This window comes from Lissotriton helveticus, chromosome 11 (assembly GCF_964261635.1).
Source record: "Lissotriton helveticus chromosome 11, aLisHel1.1, whole genome shotgun sequence".
In the NCBI taxonomy this organism is placed as follows: domain Eukaryota; kingdom Metazoa; phylum Chordata; class Amphibia; order Caudata; family Salamandridae; genus Lissotriton; species Lissotriton helveticus.
In genome coordinates, this window is record NC_136072.1 from 483405974 (window position 1) to 483416699 (window position 10726).

Sequence of the window (10726 nt, forward strand, 5' to 3'; positions counted from 1 at the left end):
GATTTTGGTATCGGAGATAAGATTGTTTGCCTATTAGTAGATTCCGGGGCCAGGATAACCATGCTAACTCAGGAACTTTTCGAGGAGGTTTGGGGTGATCGCAAACTCTTTCCTCCGGACAGGTTACCTCTGAATTACGAGGGCAGGAAGATTGAACTATTGGGATATTTTGAAGATTCAATTGAATTCAGAGGTAGGAAAATTTTTGGCAAAGTGTATGTCTCAGTCAAAGGGTTGAACATCCTTGGTTGGTTCCACCAAGGTTTGTTTAAGATGGTTCTCCGCCCTGGAACCAAAGATCCCATCTCCATTGCAGTTGTTCAGACCGATGATCTCTCCCCTGCAAACAATGTCCTTTCCACTCAGAACGATGATTTTGTCTGCACTTTAGCCAAAGATTTTCCTTCTGTTTTTAGCAATAAGTTGGGAGAGGTGAATACTCAGGAATTGACTATTTACTCATTTTGAGTTATCACACTCACCTTATCAACCAGTCTGGCATACTACCACATCTGGTCTCAGACCACTCCTGTATATTTCTAACAATCATGGGAACTAATCCCAAACAAAACAATTATATTTTGCGTTTTAGCAAGTCAATTAAGTATGACACACAAAAGTCGCACATTAAGAAGGCAATCCTTAACTATATCAAAGAAAAGTCCTCCCCTGATATTCAGATACATACCTTCTGGGACACATTAAAGGCTACCATCAGGGGCTCACTAATAGACGCTTGGGCAAAGTTAAACAGGGAACATAACAAAAACATAAGCTCTCTGGAAAATGAAGTTAAAAACCCTTCTCATATTGAATCTCGATTAGGCCCCGGTGTAAACCTCCCCTCTGCTCTTAGAGTTTGTGGAATTCGGGCACTCCGCGGAGGAGCACAGAGTTCCTGATTTCCCCCTTCCAGGAGTGAAGCAGAGTTTTGTTTTGTTTGCACAATTTAGATTAGTTTTGGAGCTTGCTCACGAGCGCCATGATAGACTCGAGCCATTAGTGAGCTTGCGAGATACTTCAGGCTTGCTTGCACGGCTCCCGGCCGTGATAGCTCAAGTGTAGTGCCAATCTCGAATGCATCGCTTGAGCAGTTTTTGTGCTTGAGAAGCAGCTGCAAGGATCTTCAAGTGGATTTTGTTCGTTTATGCAAGAAGCCTTTTTTTACTTTTATTTCCAACAGGAAGAATGCGCTTCAGTGACTCCATCTTCCTGTTTCTGTCCAGCAGGCTCCTACCGGTGCTTTGTCCATCTTCTGGTCACTTTTCATTTGCATTTGGAACTGCAAGGATCACTCTCCTTGTCTGAGGCAAATATACCATTGGATTTAAGGACTTTGTATTTGAGATTTCACTAGTAAGTTCAAAAACTGTTGTATAAGGGTGTTGTTTGTTTGATTGGGGCATGCATCAGGATATTGTTATACTTTTATTTTATTTTTAACATTTATCACTATGGGTGGGCTGTAGTTTCATTAGGGGCCTAGTTATTGTTTTGCATGTCATTTTTCTTCTTTTGTAAAGGAAAAAATGTTTAGTACTTTTTCTCCATGTTTTTTAAATACATTTGAAATATTCTTTTATTTCACTTTGTGGCTTAATCTATCAATATGCCTTCCAGCCAGTAGGCCCAGTATTAGCTATGGGTGCATGAAACAACTACTTCTGTGGTGTCTGTTGAATTGAAACATCATTTAGGCCGTGGATGGCTTTGGATTAAATTACAAACTGTGTGTTTTTTGGGAAGTGCACGTTTTTTCTGTAAACAGTGTATAAGTGGGGTAATATATTTGATGCCTTTGGAGGATGTGTGTTGTAAAATGTTTTTGCCCAGTTCGATTTTGTTTTTGGCATTGCTGAATTAGTGCAGTTTTCTCCTGTGTTATCAATTACCATGCCTCCTTTCTTTGTCTGGCAAGTGTGAGCATGTAGCTGGCGGCCATTTTATGGATCCAGCCAGTGTACTTTTACCATAGACCTGCATGCGCTCTGTGCTTTCCAAGTCTCCTACTTGTTGTCATGGCCATGTGGCTGGCAGCCATTTGTATAGCCAGCCAGTGTGCTTTTGCCATTGGCCTGCCTGTGTTCTTTGTTTTGGCCATACCTCCTGCTAGTTGTCGTGACAATGTGGCTGGTGGCGATTTTGTGCAGCCAGCCAATGTGCTTTTGCCATAGGCCTGCATGTGTTCGTTGTTTTGGCCATGCCTCCTTGAGTTGTTATTTTGACCATGTGGCATGTGGCCATTTTCTTTTAGCCAGCCAGTGTGATTTTGCCGTAGACCTGCATGTGTTCTTTGTTTTTGATGCCTCCTGCTTGTTGATTGTGTCAGGTTGTGATAGGAAGCAGAGTTAGCTAGACACCAACCTTCCGAAACAGATCCAGCGGGAGCGATGATAGATTCTCAGTTCCACCCTGTCCAACCTCCAGGGAGTGTTTACAAGCCACTGCCCTGCACGGAAGCACCCAGGGGAGATGGGAAAAGGGTAAAATAATAAAGAAAATGTCAGCAGTCCGCCACTACAGAACCTCTTCTGTCCTCTTCCTTGTCTAGGAAATACTTCTTTCACTCTGGGCCGTGAACTGAATGTGACGATCTGAGACAACAAGAACTATACCATCCACCTCATTTAAATGCTCATTCTAATTAACGTTATCATGTGTTAAACATCATTCAGTCTGCTCACAGGCTGGCCACACAGTAAAGACTGAAATATAACACTGCCCCAAGGTAGTGTAACACAAATTCATTTGCAGAACCACTCCAGGGAAACCAAGAATGCTTGAAAATGTTTTAGTCTTAAATTAGAAATAGGTACAAGAGGCTGTAAGACCTCACCGGGTCTTAGAGTGTGACTAAAAAATATCAGTTATCCAATGTAATTTCTAGCCATCGAATCCAGTTAAGAAATAAAACAAACAGGTACCTTTTGTTGATGTCGCCAATGGAACAAAAAGAAAAACAACTGAAGCAGGTTCCTTTAACAGCTCAAAAGCCCTCTCAGGAAAAGAGAGCAAATGGTATATCTCAACAGGAGCTACCTCTAAAACTGGCAGCCTGCAACACAGCAGCGTTTTTGTAGAGTAGCGGGCCCCCAAAAAAATGAAGAACCATTTAGTCCGCAACGGGTGTAGAAAAATTTTAGCTCCCTGAACCAAGGAAGCAGAAGAGTGACTGCGTCTGCTCAAAATGCGTAGTAACAAAGGCTCACACAGAAGCAGCAAGGAGCACCAGCAGCGTTAGATCCTGGACACCATTTGAATGACTGCTGACATGCCACTACAGAGTGTTGAAGCACTCAGCTCGGAATCTGGAATGACAACTGTTGGCCCACTCGAAAGGAGGGGCTTTTATAATCAAGGTTCCGTTTCCTGAGACCTTGGAGCTGACCTTCCTAAGGTATTCTGGGAGCCGTAGTCCCTCCCAATACCATGTACTGTTCGGTCACCAGACTCACACACCCAGTCATATCCGGTTAGTCTCACGGTGCCTGCCTAAGGGCCCAGGTGTACTCATCTCCCACCGCCCCACTGCGTCCACTCCGGACAACCATGACAGTTTGACCATGTGACTGGTGGCCATTTTGTATAGCCCGTTAGTGTGATTTTGCCTTAGGCCTGTGTAGGTGGCTCGAGGGCTCGACGGGTGTAGGTGAATACTGGACGCACATAGTATAGGGTTTTCAATGGCTTTCTTTTATTGTGAGGATGTCTTTTGTGGGTATTATGTTTTAGTAGTCCCATAGACCGGACGGTGTTCTTACAAAGTAACAACAGAAGTGGACTTAGTCAAATGAAGCACAATGGCTAAAGAATTGCAGGGGATCGTCTTCTCCTCAGGGACATCCTCAGGGCTTTGGTTCAGGATTTCCGTGGATGTTGCTTCCTCCTGCGGGCTCCAAAAGAAGGGAAAAGGAAGAACAAGAATGTTGGGATTAGCTCATTGTCTCCTGCTCTGGGTTTGTTGTGCTACCACCACTAAGCCTTGTGTAGGGCAAAGGGAACAGGTCAATAGGGAGTGTAGGTATCGTGACGGGAATTGCGAGAAGAACCACAGGTGTTCTTTATCCCCGTGCCACCCCACCACCCCCACCAGAAAGACCCCCTCAGTGCTACTTTCCTTTGGCCACAACCTGTGATGAGGGCCGTGGCGTTGGGACCCGGGGCGTCCTCTACCTTCTATGGGCCACCGGGCTTGTCTGCGGTGTATGCTGTTCCAGGGATCTCAGGACTTCCGTCGTCTCCTCCGCTGGGCTGCTCTCCCGCCTCTTTACGCTCTCCTCTCTTCGGTTCCTCTTCTTCTCCTCTGTCAGTCCTCGCTCCTCCATCATTCCTCGCTCTCACGCTGCAGACATTTCCAGGGTTTGAGTCTCCGCCCTTATTCCCTTCCGCCTGTGATGACGTTCTGATGTCACGTCTCCCCAGCCCCACTAGACGCTGCGTTCTTCCGGTGGTTTCCCGATGTCCAAGCTCGTCTTGTTCCACTTGCGGTCCGGTGAGCCTTTGACATCCTCACAGCCTGCATGTGTTCTTTTTTGTGGCCATGCCTCCTTGCTGTTTTTTGTTGTTGCTGTGACCATGTGCCTGAAGGCAATTTTGTGTAGCCAGCCAGTGTGCTTTTGACATAGGCCTGCATGTGTTCTTTGTTTTAATACCTCCTGCTTGTTGTTGTGACCATGTGGCTGGCGGCCATTTTGTGTAGCCAGTGAGTGTGCTTTTGCTATAGTCCACCATGCATTCTTTGTTCATGATAATGCTTCCTTGCTGGTTGCTGTTGTTCAGTATGTGGTTTGTGGCCAGTGCTTAATTTGAGCCTGTGGTTTCCGGTGCTCGGTACCGGCACTTAATCATCAACACCGGCACTTTTATTGAGCACCATTTAAGGACACATTAATTTATGGTAGGCACGGGGAGATTAAGTGATTTGCCCAGAATCACAGGATGTTGAGCTGACACCAAGATTCAAACCTGTTTCCCCAGCTCTGAAGTCGGCAGCTCTGGCTATTACACCACATCCTTTCCACGCTTTCATGGTTCTTTTTAGGTGGTGCTAACAAGAGAAATGGACTGGTGCAAGCTGCTTCCTGACGAGAGCCCCGGCACTTATTTTTGTACAAATTAACCACTGCTTTTGGCCATTTTGCGTAGCCAGCCAATGTGCTTTTGAAATAGGCCTGCATGTCTTATTTGTTCCCCATGCCTTCTTGTGAGTGTTGTTGTTGACCATGTAACACTGGCTGGCAGCCATTTTGTGGGTCCAGCCATTTTGTGCCTTTGCCATAGGCTTGCATGGATGGTTGAGATATCAGTTTAATATTATGCTTGAGGATAATTTCACTTTTCTTTTTTAATACATTTTTTAATTTTAATTGTTTTATTATGTTTATATTTTAATTAAAAAAAGAATATTTTTTTTCAGTTTTACTTCAGTCTATCGATCATCCATCCATCTATCCATCCATCCATCCATCCATCCACCATAGGCGCACAGCTGCGCAACAGCATTCAGGTTTTTAGGTATATATTTCCATTTCCTCTTGGACACCATGGCTGCTGTGCACTTTAGAGTAGACATATTTGCATCATTCATTTATGTAATGATGATTATTCCATTCCCTTCTGGACCACATTGCCTGCTGTAGGCGCCACATTAACCTCCATTTTTTTTAAAAGACTACTATTCCATTTACCCATTCAGTTCCCTGAGTACCACAGTTGTCTCCTTTACAATATATGGACATAAAGGGAAAAAAGAGCTATATTATTCTGTATATTGTGAGTATATAATATCAACCATACTGATATTGCCTTTGTCTGTACTAATTCAAACTGCAAAGAATGCCACGTTTCAAACTAAATGTTTTTCTTGCTTGTTTGCTTTTAGGTGCACAAGACTGCCAAACAGAAGGCTTGTGCAGTCACAAGTCAGTCCTCCCATCTCTTCCGCTTGTGCAGGTTAGTGCCACTGCCAACTGAGAGCTTTAAGATGCCCCCAAAGAAGGATACTTCCAAGAAAGGGGTCAGTGAGAAGAAGCAGGTTCCCACCAGTGGCATGTCGCCCCAAACCTTTTTTCCTCTGTCATGTTGTGTGTCTGCTGCACTGGCCTCTGGGGAACATTCTGAGAGCAGAACAACTGCTTCAACAGCACTACCCCAACCCACACCACACCAACCTAAGCCCAGGACCACGTCTGTCAGTGAGACAGCCATTGCAATCATGGAGAAGCTGACAAGTCGTGGCGGTGAATTGCATTTGCCCCTTTCGCAAAGTAGTACACAATCGTTTCAGGAAACAGAACAAAGTGTACAGAAGCCACAGCCAACAACAGTACATTTTCCTGAAGTTGGAGCAGAACGGGAGGAAAAGCTTCCTACCAAACTAGAACCTCCTCTTTTAAAATCCTTGGCTCGCAGATCTCCAGCAAGAAAAAGGAAGTATCCTACTCCCCCAAGTTCACCAAGCACCACTTCCGATGATGATGATGATGATGATGATAGGGAAATGGAGTGGACCCCAGCAGAGTCCAGAAGACAACCGTAGAGGCAAGGGAAAATAAATGTTCCTAAAAGACTGAGGCTTATGGAAGGGGATGAGGAGGAGGCTGATGACGATAAGGCAATCATTGTGGAAGGTGACACAGAGGAGTCTGACTTTGCTATTCAACCTGCTCTGAGGGATGAGGCACAGGTAGCACTCCAGTTCCCATATTTGCAAAGCCCCAGCTGAGACCTGTTCCAACCCCTACCTCAGGAGAAGTAGAGAAGCAATCGATGACATGCCCACCTACTTCCAGCTCGTCTTCAGGCATTGGCAGCAGTACATTAAAAAAGTACTTCTCCCCAGTTTGGGACTCTTTTTTCACAGTTTTCAAAGTGGGGGACATTGAGAATGCAACATTTGCCACACAAATGTTTGTTGAGGCAAGCCTGGTACAAATTATGCACCAGCAAAATCACCCACCTCAGAGACTTTCCAATGGCACAAGACTCAGAGTGAAATGGAGAAACCAAGGTATACAGTTACTGCCCCCACCACAACACACATTGAATCTACCACCACCTACTTCTCAAAAATCGTCTGTGCCAGTGGCCCTAAAAAAGAGGAAAATCCAGGCTACTATTACAGGCATGTTTGGGCAGGAGAGGCCCTATGAGCGCAACCTCCGAACCACACATTTGTTGAATGGAAAGCTGGCAAAAATGTTAGCGCTGGACCTCCTTCCTTTTTCTTTTGTGGAAGGAGTAGCATTCTTAAAATTTGTGGATGCTATCAGCCCAAAATGGAAGGTTCCAAGTCGGACCTATTTTGCCAGAATTGCTGTTCCAGTGCTGCATCATGATATGCTGCAGTTGGTTGGACAAGCTTTGCAGCAAAGTGTTGTCCACACTATCCACCTGATGACAGACATGTTGACCAGTTGTCAGGTGACTGTTTATATTTGCATCACTGCACACTAGATCTCTTTTGCGGGGGTAAAGCAAAAGATATCTCCAGGTCTTGGCCCAGAAGAAAGTTTTAAGAGCATTCAGTGGCATGCAACAGTGGTCACGTTTGCCATGGAGAAATCACATGCAGCGTTAAACATCTTGGACGAATATAACAGCGAGGTATATGAATGGCTTCAGCCCAGAGGTCTCAGAATTGGATTTGTTGTCACAGACTATGGCGGGAACATTGTAAAGTATGAACACTAGTGAGTAGATTGTGTACTCATGTCATCAGAGTGTGGCACTTGTGTCAGAGGGTGGCTATTTTAGGGTCCTGTGTTTGGCCCATTGCATCAGCCTGGTTGTGAAAGACTTTACTAAAAAAGAATAGATAGTCAGCAACGTACTGACCACCTGCAGAAGCATCTGGACTCATGTCAGCCATTCTTTTAAAACCCAGAAGCAGTTGTGGATTATTCAGTGTGCTAATAGAGCACCAGTTAAAGCCCTGATACAGGAGGCGCCAACACATTGTAACTATTACATGTGATAGCATCTGTTTCAGCAGTACAAACCGGTCAATGTCTATGTCATTCAAAGAGTAAGGGATTCATTTGGGAAAGCTATGACCATGGATGCAGACAAATGGGGCCTAGTCAAATGCCTGACACAGGTGCTACTCCCTCTTCAGGTTTTCACGTGGGAAGTTAGCAAGGAGGACAGTACGATGGGCCAAGCTACTCCATTGTTGCATCTACTACAGGACCAGGCAAAGAAGGTGTCTGAAAGGTATGTCCCCGCAGGAGTGAATAAAAAAACAGAAGAGCATGCCTTGGTTGAGGGCTTAATTCTTCACTTCACTTGTAATACAAGGCTGCAACAGGACCTCATCTCATTCAAACAGTACATCTGTCCTACACTGCTTTATCCACGGTTCAAAACAATTCTGCCCACTTTCATTCCTTTTTAGGTCTCGCCCTGATCCAGCGTATGCGCTGGATCAGGCCGAGACATTTTGGGGCTCTGAGAAATGCTACTTTGCCGGCAATCAGCTTGCTAGAACACGCACAAGAGCGCTAAGGCGCATGCGCATTATAGCAAGCTGTTCGCCGGCAAGGTAGAACTTGCGGTGACGCGCGTGCACACCACGCGCGTCACCACTCGCGTTTTTTATTTATTTAATTTCGCGGCTGCCAATGCTTGTTTCCAGAGCTGCCCACACTGAAACCCGGCCCTGCCCTTCCCACACGCTTCCCTTTAAGTACTTGTCCCAAAAAGGCAGCTGCGATTGTATACGATATACAATGTGGTCCCACCCAGAAAAACCGGGGTTAATCATGACAGATTAAACTTTTCCTTTATAATAGTTTCCGGTTTGTTCTGCCAGAATTATAAAGTTACATATTTAAAATATGTTTTGATTAATTTCCTTTATGTATAGGTATTTAAAAACCTCACAAATACATTTCTATGACAACAAATATATTTCTTTTTATTGATGTTTGCCAAAGAACGCAAACAAAACATACAGATATTAGCACAGACATCCCTGTATCCCATTCCTCAACATAGATTAATCAGTTTCACCCCGCAGCCCACCTCAGTTGGTCACCTGTTGATTGAAGAGTATATTACCTCTATTACGATTATTTTTTTAGGAGGACAGACAGGCTAATCAGTAGGCTACCCAGACAACTCCAAATACAGCTCGTCCCCAGATGTTGAGAGCAAATATACCATGCACAAGGAGTTGGTAAAACAAAATGTATTCCTGAATATAAAGGTGCCCACAGAACGGCAGCCTTCTCGGGGATAGCTGCAAAGCAAATTCCAAGGAGGGCCATTTGACTGGAACGTCGTAGGAAGAAACTTTCCAGAATGCTGATCACAGCAAATGACCACAGGTAATACAAATAGGTAAGCGAAAGTGGAGAAATACACATTATTCATACTAATCATAATGTGTACACTCCAATGTAAGCGTAATACCAACTGTACATACTTCTAAATCTAATGTATATGTATATACCAATTCACCATGGATTTTTTTTACCCGGCCTCAAGACCATTTACATCGTATGCATTACATTACATGTTTGCGTTTTTATAAGTGTATACGATATACATTAGGCGCACACATTAGGTGGCAGTGTTGATTTAGAAACGCTTGCGCCAGTCTGCTCTCACTGACCGAGCCATAGTGCTCCGTGCCTAAAAACATGGTGGTGTTATGGGATCTCTGGTTTCAAGGGGAACCATCGATAAATCCAAAATGCTCAACAGAGGCCGCCGCCTACCCCTGGAAATAGTGACTCGCTTTACAGAAACCGCATCTTTTCATTGGGCCGCTAACACTCTTAAATACCTAGGAATGTTAATCAGTCCAAAACTTCAACAGTTACACGAGGAAAATGACCACAGACTTCTCAGTAGTCTCTCCCCTTAATCTGCCTCTGTCTGTCATGGTTGGGCAGGGTTGAGGTGGTCAGGCAGAATATACTTCCCAGAATACCAGTCAAATTCCAAGGAATTCCAATAGACTGCTCAACAATGGCACACGAGCCTTGCAAGCAGCCATTGATACATCCACATGGGGGGTAGGGGAATACGCATATCAGGGACTCTCCTCATAACACAGACCACACTCACCAGCTTCCCTTCTCCATTAACACACCTTATGTGGGTAATTTTAATTTATCATTCATACCAGACCTGGCGACCAGTTCATTCAGAAAGTGGACGGAGGAAGGGTGCAGGATGGTGGGTGAACTATTTCAAGGGGAGGTAACAGATGGGCATATTGAGCAATATCTAACACAGTGCAGCACGGCTAGCCACCTGGCTGTGCTGCGTGACAGGGAACCATCCGAAGTGCCGTATTTAACATAATTCGGCACATTTCAGTCTTTTCCCTGGGCTGGAGCACATTGTGCTGCCTAGCGGCAATGCAGGCACTCTTGCACCATGGTGCAAGGGTCCCTGCGTTGTAAGCATGATTTTTTTGTGCATTACCTACAACACACAAAATCATTCACCTGACTGAGCAGAAGCCTGAATATGTACCTGACTGAGCAGAAGCCTCAATATGTACCTGACTGAGCAGTAGCCTCAATATGTACCTGACTGAGCAGAAGCCTGAAAATGTACGCGCTGTTGGTTCTGATCTCTGCTGCTGCATGTTCCAGCAATGAGTCTCCCAAAACATTGCTTCCAATGCAATTGTTTATGATACATGTTGTGGTCCCACCCAGAAAACAAGCATTGGCGTACCCAATAAGTCTCGCCTTGGGACCTTACAAGT